Here is an 18,564-nt window from a genome sequence, read left to right on the forward strand (position 1 = left end):
CCGGTCACCGGGACGGTCGTTGGTTGTTTTGCGGCTAACGGTCTAAACGCGGAAGGTATACCTCTCCCCGATGTCAGTGAAACTTGCAGGATGCTCCGTTAACTTTGGTGCACTTTTACGAGCAGTAACTTTGCTTTTGAACCCAACCAAGACGTGAGTTTGTTTCAGGTTCTGCAGGGAACAAAGTTAGTTTGGAGAAGTGTGAGGAGAGCCTCTATTCTGGAGGATTATTAGCACGCTAACAAAAAAACGCTCTCCTCATCTTTAATTTTGAATGATAGTTTGATAAACTAATCACGAACTGTTAATGAATTATTCATATTACTATAACAAACCCGTAGCATGCACAAAAGGCAGCTACAACTGCTTTACTAGTTAGCTACTTGACATTAGCTCACTTAAACGCCTTTAGGACTAATGACGTCTCTGAACACTAATTGTTTCTCCTTTTCGTCAGATGTAAAACAAGTAACGAGCGCAATTGAGCGTAATAACAACGTTACAACCGGGCACCCGATATAAGAGCTTGTTTGCAAACAAAACATGACAACTTTAGAGCACACGAATGTGATCGAGATTCTTCTCTTCGCGAATGTATTTCTTTCTAATTAATTGTTTTGCGCCACGCACGTATTTAAATATATTTGAAATGACGGAACGCGTTAAATTTGCTAACTCGTGCCCTCTCCCCCCTTATGTGCATCTTGCTCCAAATATTCGGCTAACGTAGCCGGTGGGCGAGTAAGCTAGCTCGCTTAGCGAACAGTGCACTTTTTTATTTTCACTTGTGTTTTTGCCTTGTGGAAACTGCTTCTGTATTCTGGGCTTGTTGTATCACTCGTAGGTTTCGAACATAGAAGTAAAAGCCGGCGAAGCGTTTCTGCAGCCGTGTGTTCTTAGGCTAGCAAAATTAGCATACTACGCCACGCTAGCCGTCATGCTACTGCTGATGCGTTGTAAAATGGTAGGTGGATCCATTCTCCTCGTAGTCAGTGCGTAGCTGCCCAGGAACGAAGCAATGCGCGGCTTGTAATCGTTTCACGGTCACATTTGCGAAGAAGCGGCGTGCATCTCTCGCAGAAAGGTTTTTCCTGTCATTTTTGTTCTAACAACGCCAAAGTGCGACTTGAACGTGTGACAGTGCGCATGCAGGGCCAGCTACAACAACAAGGAGCCCCCAGCTTGACGGGCCGTGTGATGTGGGGGTGTGTTCGCCTTAGCAAACTACCATCTTTCTTTCCCAGAAGTAGCAGCAGCGTGCTACCGTTGCAGAATCTTGCAATAGCAAGTGCAGTTGTATGGTTTGATTTTTAGTGCATGTGATGCACTGAAGACTGAGTGTAGGTTAGAATCTGCAGTTTTATGCCGAATAACTTCAGATTTTAAGAAGCTGTACCAGAAGCAACGTGCTACCGTTGCAGAACCTCGCAGTAGCAAGTGCAGTTGATGTACTGAAGACGAGTGTGCTGATTAGAATCTGCAGCCTTCTGTCAAAGATTTTATGACTTATATTACCAATGAGATTAATGAAGGGATGCAAAATAATTACAAAATTATGATGTGCGATCCTACTTTCTTGGCCAGCACAAGGTGTGGGGACCCCCTCTGAACCAGTATACTACTGGTCCATGTATTTATTTTGGAGAATTGAATGCATGTTTTATAAAACTGTGTGCATATTTTTTTCGTTTACCCAGGAATAAAAAAAAAAAAACAATACTTTCCTTGTGCATAGTAGATTTTGTTTAAAATTTAGGTATATTTTTCTCTTATTTTACCATGGGGACAAATGGCTACAATTATAGGTAAATACATTTAAAAAGTCCTGTGCAAACGCATGTTGCAGTGTGGCAATATTGCATTCAATATTTCAATGGTTTTTGGTGTCTTAAAACCATAATAAAAAGGGGGATGAATCTTAACACTGAAACACAACGGCGACAATATGATGAAGGTGCCGTATCTGAGTCAGATCAGGAGCCTTCTCCTGCTATTGGTAACCATGGAAAGCAGTTTCATATGCGGTAGAAAACCCGTACCCCAGGAAAAAAATGGGTTGGAAAAGAATGGGCGCCGCCAGGTTGTACTTGCCCAAGACACACTACAGGATGTGGTGCCCCCATCTTTGGGTGGTTAAGGGATCCGTGAGCTGTGAATCTTTCGCACAATAATGCGCACCTAACGAAAAATTATTTTGTGATGTAATTTTCGTATATACGGTGCACTTCACAATGAGGCTCATAAAATTAAAACTACAATAAGAGTTATGGTTGCATAAAAAATAAATACATTTTAATAAAACTAAATTAACATTGACATATGGTTTCACCGTCCTGCAACTGGCTGGCAACCAGTTCATGTTGTGCCCTGCCCATTGCCTGGAGATACCTGGGATGGGCTCCAGCACCCCCGTGACCCTACTTAGGATAAGCGGTGCGGATAATGGATGGATGGATCTGGTTTCACAACTAAAAATTATTTTTACAGCAAAACATTAAGATGTTAACCACCAGAGGGCACTAGAAGACCACTCTGTTTCTCAAAGGCAGAGCAGTATTCGTATGCAATTGTAACTAGGCATTTCCAACTTCATTCATTTCCAACTTCATACTCCGTATTTTCCAGTATATAATGTGCACTGGTTTATATAAGGCGCTTCTTAGAGTCCAGAAAATTAGATCATTTATTTAAACATAAACATGTTTACGTGTAGTTGATCCACGTGGTTATATTTTCTCAGTGTGAAAGTTCTTTCTCATTTTTTTCACAATTTGTTGATATCCTTTTTCAGAATTTCTGAACCTTCACATTATATAATGAATATTATTAATTCAATAGTATGTAACAAATTACTGTACTGAGCGTATGCAGGTGCAGAGTAAGGCACACAATTCTGTTACCTCATGGCAGGGGTCGATGGTGACACAAAATATTTTGTTCCGGCCACACTCCACTCCAAACAATGGAATTTGTGATAGTATTAACAATAGGTCTGGCCAACCAGTATTTTTTTCCTATTGGATGGACTTTTTGTTTTACAGTTCTTATATTTATTTCTTGCTCTGCCAATTAAAAGATGAATACAATTAATAATTTAATTTATTTGAAAAATCTCACTGCCTCAGCAGACATGAACCTCATTGCTCATCATAGCCTAATGCAGCCATTTTTTAAAACAAGTTTAGGAAAAAATGTTTTCTTTAGGGTTGGAATAATTATTTATTGCCATTGATTTACATAGTGAATATTGTTTACAAGATGAGATGTGGCATTCCAGAATAAACATGTAATAAAAAAAGAATATTGGGCAATATTTATGAGTTAAGTAAATCAGAATAATAGTTCAATGACATTAGCAGCAATATATTTTGCAAATCGTGTTATGTACATTTGAAACATCCTTGATGCAATATCATTAAATATAAGAGACCTAGTTGAAAGTGTCACGATCTTTTTACAGTATTCAGATTTCTGCCATCATCCACTAAAATCTTGTGCTGTATCAAAAAGGAACATTTAAAATCCTCTCATTTTCTTTTGAAATAAAATGCTCAGGAATAAGTATTTCCTGACATTTTGAAAACCAAATTACAAAACTGTTGTTTATTTCGAATCTTTTTACCATTTACCATGCTAGGTCACAGCAAAGTACAAACTATGCGTATTTTATTCAATGTAAAAAAAATTAAGACTCAATGTAATTTTTGATTTATTTTAAAAACCCACTCCTAATTGTGATATAATAGCCTGAAAAATCTATCTGTCCCCTGCATGTGATCGTCGCAGAGTCGCCTGATTCAGTTTCCCGTGGCTTCTCTGCTTTTGCTTAGGTCTCACTAGCTTTGTTTGCATTTAGTTGCCACTAAATATTTGATCTTGTCTCATTAATTTGGATGTGTCTGGTTCAGATTCCAGTTGAATGATTGGATTTTGGGTCCAACAATCCATTTTATGCCTGGCTTAACCTCAGTACGGTTACGGGGGTGCTGGAGACCACCCCAGCCGTGATTTTGGCATTAGACAGGGGACACCCTGAACTCGCTGCCAGCCAGTTGGAGGGTACACAAAGACAAGCAACCTTTCACTCGCTCATTCATACCTAGGGACAATCTGGAGTCACCAATTGACTGATTCCCCTGAGAAAACCCACCTAGGGTCAGGGAGAACATGCAAACTCTGCACAGGGGGCCGGCTAGCTGGATTTTAAAAAGGGACCTTTGAACTGTGTGGCCCAGGCACTGACCACTCAGTTGCCGTGACGCCCACAATAAAGTCAGATTCCCCAATAAATTTTGGGGTGACATCTTTGACTTGTATGCATTTTGTTGTGTAATTATTTCCTTGAATACTATTTTGAAAGGCATGCATCCATCCATTATCTGCACCGCTTATCCTCAGTAGGATCGCGTGGGTGCTCGAGCCCATCCCAGCTGTCTTCGGGCAGTGGGCAGGGGGCACCCTGAACTGGTTGCCAGCCATTCGTAGGACACACATAGACAGACAACTCACTTGCTCATTAACATCTAGGGACAAATTTGGACCGGCCAATTAACCGGACATGCATGTTTTTGGAATGTGGGAGGAAACTGGAGTGTCTGGAGGAAACTCACGCAGGCCCGGGGAGAACATGCAAACTCTACATGGGGAAGCTGCGGTAGCTGGATTTTAAAAAGGGACTCCTGAACTGTGTGGCTGAGGCATTAACCACTCAGTCGCCGTGCCGCCCACAATAAAGTCCGGCTGCCCAATAACTTTTGTGGTGACATCTTTGACCTATATGCATTTTGTTGTATATTTCTTTTCCTTGAATATTATTTCCGAAGGCAATATTACATAATTCAATATACTGATGCTTTTTTTCAATTTATGTACAGTTTACCAATGTCCGCACAAGTTGAAACATCCTTGACTTTTTATCCTATGAACTAGTATCTTCCCTGTAGTTCAGAACCTTTAGAGTTTCATAGTTTTAAATACCACATCAACCACCCTTTATTCATGCAGAGGAAATGACCTGATATCGCTTTTCCTGAATTGCATTCGACTGAAAGACTTTCAAGTCGGACTTCAAGCTCAACATTTTTAGGGAAGTAAGGAATTAAGACGATCTCAGTCCCAAATGCTGGAGTTGACGATGTATCCCCCTTTTCAGATCAAAATCCCCGCAAGTAAATTCTACAAATCCTGGTGAGACGCAAGAGTAATGAAAGTTTGGCGATATGTTTGATTTGTAGGTAGAATAAGCCGTGTGATGAAAAATGTGACTTTAGAAAGAGACACTTTCCTTTTGGTGCGTCTTGTTTTGCACTCAAAAGTATTCTTGAGCTTCTTGAGTGTGATGCAGTATTGTTGATGCGGAAAGGCAGACCGGGTTGTTCTTCCTCCTAGAGATCAATGGCGTCTATTTAAGATGAGGGACCAGCTTGGTGCATCCATTAAAGCTTTCTATAAATAAATGCTTAATCATAGTTACACAAAGATTTGAGATAAAGTGCAATGCTATTTAAATATTGGCCGCAAATCAATTCCTTGAAGCTTTTCAAGTACATTGAAAGTTATTTTTGGAAAAAGGTGATCCTCCCTCGTCACTACCATAAATTAATGTTTTCAGAGATTTAGCAAAGAAATTAAACGCTTTACAGTTAGACTGTCTAATTGTAAGTTACCACTATTGGATATTTTTGTAGTCTGGTATCCTATTTTCACATACTGTAACCCCTTGTTTATCACTGTTAATGGGGACCTGAAAATACAGTTGTTATACACGAATTAATACTGGAGCTCTCACTGTAGTGGTTATTCCATGTGCCTTATACTCCAGTGTGCCTTATATATGACAAAATAGTCAAGTCAAGTCATGTTTATTTGTATAAAGGTATATTCTATTCTATTCTATTCTATAGCCCTGAATCACAAGTAGTCTCCAAGGGCTGTACAGTCTAATTTTACACCCATTGCTACATAGAAGCCAGATAACTTAGCTAATACTCAAAGAACCTAATCTCACATGATTAAATAAGGTCCAGCCAAGAAAAAATATGAAGAAATTTAGTGCAAATGTATTTGACAAGTTGCAATTACTTTAATAAAACCAAACAAGCAGTAGTCACAGTTTCACTTTGTCAAGTGAGTATATGATTTAAAGATACAAGACCTGTGGGTACGACTTGTAATATGGTGTGCCATATAGTCCGTAAAATACGGTAAGTATTCGGGAACGTCAAATTACTGCCTCAGGAGCAGGACAACTTGCTGTGTTTGACGGAAGAATAAATTCTGGTGTTAACAAGAAGATCCTGAAAGAGAACGTTCGGCCATCAGTTCGTGCCCTCAAACTCGAGCGCTCTTGGATCATGCAGCAAGACAAGGATCCAAAACACACCAGCAAGACCACCTCCAAATGGCTCTAACACAACAAAAATGAAGGTTCTGTAACATCCGTATTCAAATCCAATTTCAGATGCTGTTGTGTGACCTTAAATGCTAGAAAAACCCCCCTAATGTGTCAGATTTGAAACAATTATGCAAAGAAGAGTGGGCCAAATTTTCTCCACAGTGTTGTGAGAGACTCATTACCAATTATCGTAAATGTTTGATTCTGTTTATTGCTGCCAGAGGTGCCCCAATTCGCTTATCAGGGGGCAATTACTTTTTCACATAGGGCCAGATTTTTTTGATTTTTTTTTTTTTTTTTTTGTGCCTTAATACGCGGAATCAATTTATAGGGGGATACACTGTCTCTCTGATATTGAAATCGGTTTGATGAGTGACAAATATGGAAAAAAAGCAGAAATCGGGAAGGGGCATTTTAGAATTTTGGTTGGTTGAACTTTTAATATTATGCTCTTGTATCACAGCCCTATAAAGATGTTCTATATCAGGATCGGAGTGTATCTCCTCTAACTCCCACTTTGTACCTAACTTCCACTGAGAGCGTGAATCGACACATCCCTGCCACGATACACTTTGTGGTCACATCTTGTGGTTTTCATGCAAGACCTGTGTAATGCCGAAGTGGTCAGACCGGGGCAGGATTGTTCGGGATCACTGCAGCCTGCTGAGTTCACAAGGCCATGCTTAACAAAGTGTGAGCCGGACACCCGGGCTGGGTCTCCCATTCTACCGCCCTCCCCTTTGCCAAATCCATCCAGACAGAAAAGACCTAAATCCAACACAGACGCAGAACTCGCTCTGAGAAGCAGAGCAACTTTTATTCTGACAGCTGCCACTTTGGAATGGATTGCTAAGCCTATTGCCTTGACTCAAAGGGGTGCTTGTCGGCTGTTGCCGTCCAAATGAAGGCATTTGTTAGAGTTTAGGGGTGTGGAGGGAATTCATTCTCTTGATCTGTCCAAGTTTCAGTTGCTTTTGCTGTTTTGCAGGGTTCCAACTTAGCTGTCCAGCTTTTGTGATTTTCTAATTGTGGAGGACAGCAACAGAAACTCACTGTCTTCCCCTATCATGACACCCAACCTTTTGGTGTTTTCCTCATATAAGGTCTGAAGAGAGTTTACAGTCATTTATTATCAAAGTCAATTTGTAATATAAAATCCAAAAGTTGATTTGTGACTTAAAAGGACACTGAGTAATATTTGGCCACTACTTAAAGTAATCAAGCAAATCACTTCTCCTCTTTTTTTTTTCATCCTTCCACAATATCTTCAGTTCGTTAGGGCACCCACAGCAGCAAGATGGCTGCCAATCATGTCAGCAGCTCCCTTTTAGAAAATTTCTGTAAAATAAATACAAATTATATACAAATTGTGAATATATAAAAAAAAGAACGTTTATATGCTAGTTCATATTTTTTTTTGTTATTCAAATACATATTTTTTTGAACCAGTAAAAGTTTTTCTTTTACCATTAGGAGGCGCTAAATAATTCTAAATGTCCCCTTAAATGTTAATATTTTAGCATTAATTTAGCACGAGATATTAAACAATAAATAACGTCCAAGTTCTTCGCGCGCTAGAGATACAGAACACGTGGTACAGTATGTATGTAGGAAGTAGAAGCCAGAAAGAAGCACTACAGTAATGTCCTATACAGTAGGACCTCGCTACTTCGCAGTTCCACGTTCGCGGGTTCAGAGTTTCGTGGGTTTAAAAAATAATAATAGTAAAATAAAACAATTTCATTTATTTATTTATTTTTTAAGCATTTTTGAAGGGGCGTCGCTACTTCGTGGATTTTCACTTTTCGCAGGTGGTTTTGGTCCCCATTAACCGCGATAACCGAGGGATTACTGTACTCGGAAAAAGGTGCACACGATACAAAATCTAACCTACAGCAATGTCTGGATATTTTCTGACATCCGGAAAAAAATGTCCGTGTCTACAGTTTTACGTAAGTCGAATGGTCGTAAGTAGGGGAGCTTCTGTATGTCCGGCCCCAAATGGCTTTGTTTAAAGTAAGATAAAAGGAGATAGGCGCAGTGAAAAACAAAGCATAAGGGCATTTTGAGAACAGTTTGGCGTTGTCAACACATACTTGATAGAGAAAAGATTTAATTTTCGACTTTTTTAAAGACACTTCAAACAATGCACGCCACCTTTAAGTACAGCAAAACATTTGTTTTTCATGTTTTGTTTATGACCAATTGGAAATAGCTTTTTACATTCAAGTAGTTAAGTAGCAAGTACATTACATTTTAGGATATTTTCAAAAACACATTTATTTCCCCAAATTGGAATCAAAAAGGGTCTGCGGGCTCTGAATGGCCTTCCAGGCATTGTTCACTACTTGAGTATTGCAAGTCAGAATGAAAACTCCCAGTAAGTCGTTACAGGGTAACAGTCTTAATGTTTTATTTTAACTTTTTCAGTATTTTTGCTCTTTGGGCATAATTACAGCAAATTCAGGCGAATAGGACGTCACTGAATGGATTGTTGCCTTTGCGACGCTATTATGTTGATGTAACCATATGTCTCAGTGGCGCACTGCTTAGTGTGTTTTGGTGCATGGTGCTAGAGTCCAGCAGGTGTTTGGTCTGTTTAAATAGAAGAGACCCCTCCCAGTTTAAATGGAAGAGACCCTTCCCCCCGCTTTCACCCGCGTACCCATCCCAGAGACAGCGTGTGGATTGGAGCAGGAAGCTTTGTGTCTGCTTTTATCCTCGGGCTCACAAAGTGTGGGCGCCTGAACGATATCAAAGGATGCGGGTGACACAAACCCCCCAAGTACCCCGCCCCTATTTGTCTCTACAGGACAACACTGGGAGGAGAATTCGTTACAGAGCCTCCCATCCACGGCTTCATTCAGCTACAGCAGGCGGTCAACGTGCTTTCAACTCCGCTTTAGGGGTCGTGGTGATGAGAGAGAGTTGAATATTTGATTTTTCTTATGCTTTAAGTGTCATTAGGTTCCCAGCAATCTGTGTCATTGTGAAGTAGTAGGCATTTGGATATTTATTCAAAGGTGGCGTACCTCATTTTAGGTGTCCTTAAAAAGTTTAAAGTACAATATTTTCTCTTCTCAATATGGGTTAACAATGTCCAACTGAGTTCAAAGAGCTTTTAAATATTTTTTCCACCGCCCTTTTCCTTGGGACTCTTAACACATCAGAAAACAGGACAGGGAGAGAATTATTTCATGCTGGTGCTCGCTTGTTTCTGTAAGTTTAGCATGAGAATGGTGAAAGTAAGAAAATAACTTTCAAATACAGTCCAAACACCGGAAAAGGTGAAAAAAGATGAATTTACTTGAGGGCATCTAAATGCACATACTTTCATGTGCAACACAAGCAGCCTAACAAAGGCTGCAATGATGATATGAGCCAGAAGATGGCGTCAACAAGTACAACCTTTTCAAAGTCCTGAAAATAATATGAAATAATTTTGGTATAAGAGCTTTTAATACAGATATCAGAGTCTCAATGTTTTCATCTAATGTGCTGTATTTTCCTGACTATAAGTCACAGTGTTTTTCCCATAGTTTGTGCGACTTATACTACTACGAGACATGCATCCATCCATCCATCCATTATCTGCTCCGCTTATCCTCAGGAGGGTCACAGGGGTGTTGGACCCCATCCCAGCTATATATGGGCAGGGGACACCCTGAACTGGTTGCCAGCCAGTCGCAGGGCACACAAAGACGGACAACTCACTCGCTCATTCACATCTAGGGACAATTTGGATCAGCCAATTAACCTGACATGCATGTTTTCGGGAATGTGGAAGGAAACCAGAGTGCCCGGAGGAAAGCCACACAAGCACGGGGAGAACATGCAAACTCTACACAGGAGGTTCGATCTCATGACCTTAGAACTGTGCCGCACACGCGCTAACCACTGCGCCGCAGTGGCGCCCCTAATACGAAACATAACTGAAATTATTAACACATTATTACGTCATGAAGTTTTAATTTTTTTTTATCACCGGTACTGTACATATTTTCACATGTTATTGTCTCACAAAACCGCAAGAGGGCGCTCTAGGCCTGTGTTGATAACTTCAACCTTGCCCTGTTGTACAGGGGACATTTTTTTGAAGCGGAAAGAGGAAATGAAGCGGTTTATCGGATTCCTCCCGAGTTGGAGATGTTTACTGGTAAAAGTGACACAGAGGATGAATATTTCATTGGGTTTAGTGATTTAGAGGGAAGATGGTGGCTTGATGAGCATTTTCTTCACACTAGAGTTATTTGAATAAGTCTTGATATGGTATGCCGTGAACTGAAATTAACAGGCATGTCAATCATGTAATGTTCGTATACTATACACACTTACTCATCCTTTCTCGATTTCATTTTAAATTACCTTTCAAGATGACGCGTATGTTTTTGGTGTCTGATTTTTTCAAAAAAATTTCACACAAAAATGTGACTTATTCGCTGAGTTCTTCCACGTGTTTTTTCATTCCTAATTATGCAATTTTGAGCTGGTTCGACTTGTACACTGGAAAGACTTGTAGCACTCTCACTCAATTTTCTTATCTTTGCACAAGATTCTGAATTCTGTGACGTGCTTTAATGTTACGTTTAGTGAAAAGCGCTTGAATTTTGGGTGAAATGCTTGTAAATGCTCAAAATTGTTACTATGTTTCTTAATAACTCAGCCTAAAAATGACACAGACACTGCGCTGTGGTGGCTCCGCTTTACCATTGCAATTGACAGCAGCTGCCATTAGTTTGTATGGCGGTGTCATGTGAAGCGTCATTACCCCCTACGGGTTGTGTCCAACAGGTGCATGCTACACCTAAACAGGGCACTATGAATTGTGTATTAGTGCAATTATGGACATTTATTATGGGCCATTTAACCAATTAAGGTAGCGCTTCAGAGTGGGTTTGCACCCTTCAGGTAACAAAAACCTGATAACTGACCACTGTTCAATCCTGCCTCTTGGTCGACCAGATTCGTTAATCTCAAACTGTGTTTTTTTTCTATCTGATAAAGAAATATTATCAATGTGAAAAATAAACTTTTTTTCTCGCTTTATTTCTATCTGTATTAAAAGTTCTTAGTTTCTAAGGCTCAGACCCAAAATCCACACTATTTATGAACTGACCCCAGGGTAGGACCAAATGCACCTGTGCCTGTCAGTCTTTGTTCGTATCTCTCTACTCTTGCGGTGATTGATTTCAGAAGAGGTGTCACTTTACCCCTGGAGTGTTTGTTTTAGGTCAAGTGCTGTCAAGAAACCGTCAAACAGTTGCACATCTCTGTGTGGGGACACTCCAAAATACCAAAAGCCCACCTTTTGCTTCTGGGGCAAAGGGTTGGGGGAGAGGTTCGATGCCATGTAGCAAAGCGTCACAATTGTAGAGCGTAATTTGTTATGTATGTGTGTGTAAAAACGCTCTTGGGGAATTGTCCTCCAAGGGTCGTATCGGAGAATGAGCTCATCTCTAATTTTCGTTCCAGGAAGAGATGAGGCACTGTGTGTTCTGTAAATGTCAAACGAACAATTCCTGGAATGTTTATAAGTGTTTTTCAATGATCCACTCGAAATTCTGCCTTTCCATAGATTATAGTCTTGTGCTCTCTAATTGCAGACCTGTACGGGTACAGAAAGTAAAATAATTGGTGTCTTGCTATTTTTTGGTTTGAGTGGTATTAAACAGGATCCAAACTGATTAATGGTAAACTGTCTCATCTATAAATAATAATAATAATAATAATAATAATTTCCTTGTATTGTCATTCTGTGTAACAATGTACACAGAACGAAATGTCGATTGCACCTGACCCGTTGTAGCGAGCCGATGCAGCCGCAGCCAACAGAGGGCGCCGCCGACCACTTTTTAAGGAACAGTGTGTACTATTTAGTGCCTCCTAGTGGTACAAAAAACATTGATTTGATTATTAGGCAAAAATACATGAACTATCATACCAATGAGAATTGTTATTAAAACCAAATCATAGGTTGAGAAATTTGTGTTTTTTTACATAGTGGAATCTGGGGCTTTGGAATACGGTACTTCCATGCATTGTATTATTTTCATGTGAGAGATGCCGATGATAAGGACAGAATACAGTGGCTTGCGAAACTATTTGAACATTTACAACATTTGGATTTGTCACCCTTTGAATGTTTTCTAAATATCATAAAGGGACATCGTGTATTATTTAGCTCCTCCTAGTGGTAAAAACGTACTTCATTACAAATTAATTATATCGATTTGAATAACAAGCAAAAATACACGAACTTTTATACAAACAAGCATTTTTAAACACTTGTTGTTCAAAAACATTTGTATTTATTTTACATAATATGAGACTTACCAAGAGGGAGCTAACATGATTATTCAACATCATGCTACTACGGGTACAACTAATAACCTTGTGGGTAACAAAATTAGAAGAAAAATGCGGTGCGTTCGGGTGCTTTGATTCTCTAGTTTGGATTATTCCTTGTGCCTTGTTGCACTACACAGTTGAGCAACGTCTGGTGGTCAAATCTTAGACAGTGTCCCTTTTTAATTTTTCAGAAATCACAATTTTTAATGTAATAAAATATATGTGTGTGTTTTTGTGGTGTAAAACTGGCCTGTATGGTCTTCATAAACGCATACAGCATTTACCTTTCCCTGTGGAATAACAGAATTTTCTGCGTTTCGAATATCTTCCTAATTGTGAATCTCATTAATTTTTATCCTTTAACCTTGAGAGCTGATCCCTAGTTACTCATTGGTCTGTATCACAGCATGTTGTGATGTTTGGTGACCTGTTAAAGGTCAATGCACTTGTATATAAGATGTACAGTGCACTAAAATGTGTGCACTCTATTACGTGTACCTTCAACATGACTCACTGCTGCTTTCCCGTTCCTACTCTCACCGTCTTTATTCTAGTCATTACTGCTCCTCATCTAGTTGCTTTGATCAAAACTGTTGCTTGTATATCCAAAAGGTTATCAATGAAGCGGCTTTCATTTCCCATTAAACTGGACACTTTAGTGGCTATACTATTGTCTTGTACTATCATCAATGCCAGACTGATTTGAATTTGCACAAGAAATAAAGTAGATGTTGGATAAGCACCATGCATCTTATGAAATAGATTATTTACTAACCTCGTGAGGTATTTGCCACATAATGGTGGTGTATGCACTTCCATGCTGTCGCAGATGTTTTTCACACGTCTCATCCTTTCCTGTACTCTTAAAGTTAGCTCTAAATCAGCACAAACGATCTAAGTATAAGCGCCAATGTTTTAAGCAATAGTAAAACGCGATTATTGGCCTTGCTTTGGGTTTTTTATGTGCTAAAATTGGGTGATATAATTAAATGCACACCAGTGACTCCTACACTTAGTTCCATGGTTGACACTTTTTGCATAATTTATTGGAGCCACGCCACTTTAAATGGACTCGAGCTAGGGGATTTTTATTGATCCGTTCATTAAGAGTTCTGGCAATTGTCGTGAATTGATGTTTTGCTTGAGTCCACATTATTTTGCTTTAATTTTCTGTCACTACATAGCAGAGCAATATTTAACTTCTGTTCAACATGACACTACGTAATCACAAAGCACAATTTTGAACCACAGGCCGAAGTTAGTTGATTACTTTTAATTTACGGACTCATCAGCAAATATTTGGTACAGTGGTACATCTACTTACGAATGTCTTTACATACGAACGTTTAGGTTGCGAAGCAACTGAACAGGAAAATATTGCCTCTAGTTACAAAGGCGTTTCAGGATAAAAACGGTAGAGTACGTGCTGCTATTAGTTTCACAAATGTAAACAAACTGGCTATTGCTTAAAATCTTTCCGGCAACCCTGTGCGCATGCGTGCTACCAGCATGCACTTTGTGTCACTGTCACATTTCAGAGTTCTGTGATGACGAGGAGGAGGGGTTCTGGCAAGATAGCGGGGAAGAAGCCGCAGCCATCATTCAATCAGCCCAGATAAAAGACATTTTAGCAAAATTCCATGAAGTCTTGGAATTTGTGGAAAGGAATCACTCCAATAAAGTGTCGACAAGTCGGGGTATCACTACGTCTGGCTCGCGCATTTCTGACAGATTGTCAAAAGCCATCAAAGGCAGCTGTCATTGGATCAGTTTTTTAAGAAACGCGAGCCAAAAAGGTCAATGAATATTTTTATTATTTCCTCAATTCTTTGTTTTATTTTACATGGTGTGACTCTCGTTTTATGTTTATTGTGCGGTAATCTAATTTTAACATGTATTTGTTATTATGCTCTAATGATTTACTAAAAAATATTATACTGTACTTGGAATTAAATAGTGTATTCACATTCAAAATGCGTCTCTACTTGCAAATTTTTCAAGTTACAAAGATATTCTCAGAATAATTAAAGTCTTAAGTAGAGGTACCACTGTATCTGTTACGGGTCCCAGACTACACTGGATACCACACAATAATATTAATTTAAAAGTGGCCTGAGCCTCACCCACCGGGTTTCAGTAAAATAAAGAAATTGTGTTGAAACGAGGCTGCTAAACCACTCCCGTTGTTTCCATTTACCTATCTAATTTATTCAAAATAATCAATAACAAACATTCTTCATCAAAAAGTCAAATTATACATATTCAAAAAAAAACACTCCGCTTGCATACTGTCTTCATTTAGCTGCCATTACAGTGCTGTAGCATGAATGTTTTACCTCAGTCAATTAACAATAGCTCAAAGAAATGTTCTTTTCCTCAAAACATTATAAAACACATTTCCTTGGGGAAATGTAATGATAACAAAAACTGCACACTGATGAATATTTACACTTTCACCTCTCAACTGACCAAAATATGAATAAAAGGACACACTCTGTATAAAGATGTCAATTACAATTTTTTTTGTCCAAAGTAACACTTGCGAATAAGGTGAAACATAACTTGCTTCTTAGTAAACTCTTTTTTTCTTCTTTTTTTCAAGGAATACTTCCACCATCTATACCAGGTGTCCCCAACCTTTTGTAGCTGAGTTTAATTTTTTGCTAATAATTAGCGCAAAAGGCAGTTTGATATTTGTTTCTAAAATAACAACTTATCATGTTATAACTATGTCGTTACTATGTTGTTACCAGGGTTATTACAGCAAGTAGGGTTAAATAGACTTTGTCAACCATTGGAAAATAATTTTACCAAATAATCACAAAGACCCAGCACTGGTGAACTACCTTCATAAAAGGTCTGCGGACACGTCAGCTATCCTTAGAGGGCGCCAGGTTAGGGGCACCTGATCTAAGTGCTCAGACAACCTAATTGCCAGGGATAAAAGTAAACATTTCTCATTAGGCTGTTTTACCACCTCCGCATGTGAAACAGTCGCCATTACGACTGTTAGCCATAACGTGTAAACCGTTCGTGCTGTAAAACTGCACGTCTTGTAATTCTCTTAAAACTCAAAATAAAGCACTCATTTTCAACATACAAATGACTTGAAATATTGCTACATACGGTACATGCCAATACCTATGGTGTAAATCATTAGTGTTTAAGTAACAAACTAATCTGTAAGTTGAAATGATGCTGTTGAACCACTTTTGTTGTCTTATTTATTTTTAATGATTCAGGAAAAAAAATGATGATTGAGAAGGAAATCCCAATGGTACATCCCTGATTTAGCCACAGTTTACAATTTTTGAATGCATTATATAAGGAACAGAGCCATGGTTTGAGTAGCTGACCTTAAAGGCGGTGTCCATAAGTTTAAAATATTTTACTTATTGACGCCATCTTCTGGCTGAAATTATTATTGCCGCCTCTGTCAAGCTCCTTTGGTTGCGCGTGTAAGTACGTGTTTATCTTCGAAGTGCTCTTCTCTTTTTCATCTTTTTTTGCAGCTTGGGTTTGGACTGTATTTGAAACTGTCCTCTTCTTACTTTCACCGTTTTCATTCTGGCTCTAAAGGAACCGTGATCAAGCATGTGAAATCACCCTCCCCCCCATTCCCCCCTGCTTCCTTTATTCAAGCCTAACACTCTGCATGGACGAATAAAAGCAGATTGCCGCGCTTAAAAAATATATTTAGGCTCTTTGAACTCAGTTGGGCATTGTTAACTCATACTTAATAGAGAAAATATTTAATTTTCAACTTTTTAAGGTCACCTTAAACTACGCACCCCACCATTAAAGCACGAGACAAATTGATTTGTAGTTGAAATTGATATAATTATTGGATGGTCCGCATGCACGGTTTTCTTTCAAAGTAATTTAGACATACCAAAGAAAGAATATTTTTTTGTTTCTTGATTGTTCACAGCAGAGGAACGCAGCCTGTCATCTGCACGAAACGATTCAAGGATGAGGTCTGCAAAATGCATGGACATCTATTTTGTGCATTTTAGGGATAGTCCCTCTTGCCACCCTTGTGTAGAAATATTGTTCTTGCTTTTGTTCTGTTTTTTTAACTATAGTCCTACACTTCATTACGTACAACTGTTCAAATTAATATAATAGTTTGATCAATAACCATGATAATTGATCAGGCTTTTATAGATTTAGTGATCATTACAAAAAGCTGGCAGTTTGAAGCCAAATACAGTATATCTTACAGCTGTTTTCATATCACTTTTGAGATTTTGTTTCGATTGTGGACATGTTGTAGCTTTCCAGTTTATCCAAAGGCCAGCACAGTCTATGGTTGTTTCTAATTTGTTTCTAATAAATTCACCAATAGTGTTTTCAGGTATTATTGTGAGTAATCTTTTAACAGGAAGTATGCAAAAGAGCACTGCTGCAATATAACATTTCAAACAAAGGCTCATCACAACGGAAGAAAGGCAGAGAAATCGAACAATTGAGAGCTAACTGCTATCCTTAAACAACTCCGCTATTCTTTTTCAATATTCCAGTCAGGCACCAAAATGCAACAGATGAAGTAAAACCGCTTATAGATCTGAGATGTAACTGAGCAAATTCACTCTACTTTAGTATTTATAGTAAAGTGGGTATGGTTATGATGGAAATAAATACTTTGAAGCTGCTGCACTGAAAAATTGCTCTTCTTCATAGTATCTATTATTGAGGCATCAAGGTCTATTCACTCCATGGCAGCTTTTATTGGACAGGAGAGGAAGCAACTGATGTTGGTTATGTGAGAGTGGGTGTGGTACACAAACAAGTCACTCTTGCATATTCGATAATGTAAAAAAAAAAACAACAATTAACAAATAACAATTGCTAATAATAATGATATCAGTATAAAAACTCGCTCCACATGTAGCTTTGCGCCAGCCAATTAACTCCAGGGGTAGGTGGACAGAACGTCACACAGAGAGTACATGTTTATGACTTAAAACTGGGGTCCAAAACAATTAATATTTGTTATGAAATCCTTTAGGTCACACATATCAGAAGTCGAGGCCCGCAACCTGGGTCTGGCTCGCGAGAAGGTTTTCCACAGCCCCAGAGTTTATCTTGATTCACTATTGCACTATACATAATATGCTTAAAAATTTTCCCCCTTGTGTTGAGATACACATTTTTTTTCTCTGTATTTCTGCAGCACTTTCTGTTCCCTTTAAAATTATTTGCTTTGAAGTATCTGGCTGTTTCAATCGAATTTGATTTAGATAGATATATAGATAGATAGATAGATACTTTATTCATCCCCGTAGGGAAATTCACGCTTCCAGCAGTCTCCTTTGTTGTTTATTACCAGGATGGCCTTCGGATGCTGTGTTGTAGTTTAGCAACAGCGGAGTGGATGACGTCACACGCTAGTCCAAAAGTTCGACGTCCCTGCAGCAGATGGAAATCTTTGTGCCCAGGGTTACACCACCTCGTGTTCACGTAGATAGCGAGTCCACCTCCTCTCCGCTTCCCGCAGGCTTTTGTGTCTCTGTCTAACAGCGCTGAAGCCGGGTAGCTCCACGTTAGCGTCCAGGATGCTAGATGTAAACCGCGTTTCCATAAAACACAGCAAACTGCACTCCCTGTACGCTTTGATATTTTTCACCAGCACAGCCAGTTCGTCGGTCTTATTTGGTAGAGAGTTCACCTTTACCATGATTACGGACAGTACCGAAGACTTTTAACACCGCTACCCGCTTAGCCTTAGCTCCGTCTCTGCATCCACGATAGGGCCCCCTCATCACGCCGGTACGAGAATTCTTTAGGGCAAGGAGTTGATTCCTCGAATAAACGCATTT

The 18,564-nt window shown here is 39.1% G+C and overlaps 1 protein-coding gene across 1 annotated transcript in view; it reads left to right on the plus strand.

The window, feature by feature from the left end:
* kmt2a (lysine (K)-specific methyltransferase 2A) overlaps window positions 1-18,564 on the plus strand; it is an 81,352-nt gene that overhangs the window by 550 nt on the left and 62,238 nt on the right. The gene's annotated exons all lie outside the window — the stretch shown is intronic.

The sequence above is a fragment of the Urocampus carinirostris genome, chromosome 10, assembly GCF_059441175.1.
Source record: "Urocampus carinirostris isolate Australia breed hairy pipefish chromosome 10, RoL_Ucar_1.0, whole genome shotgun sequence".
NCBI lineage: Eukaryota > Metazoa > Chordata > Actinopteri > Syngnathiformes > Syngnathidae > Urocampus > Urocampus carinirostris.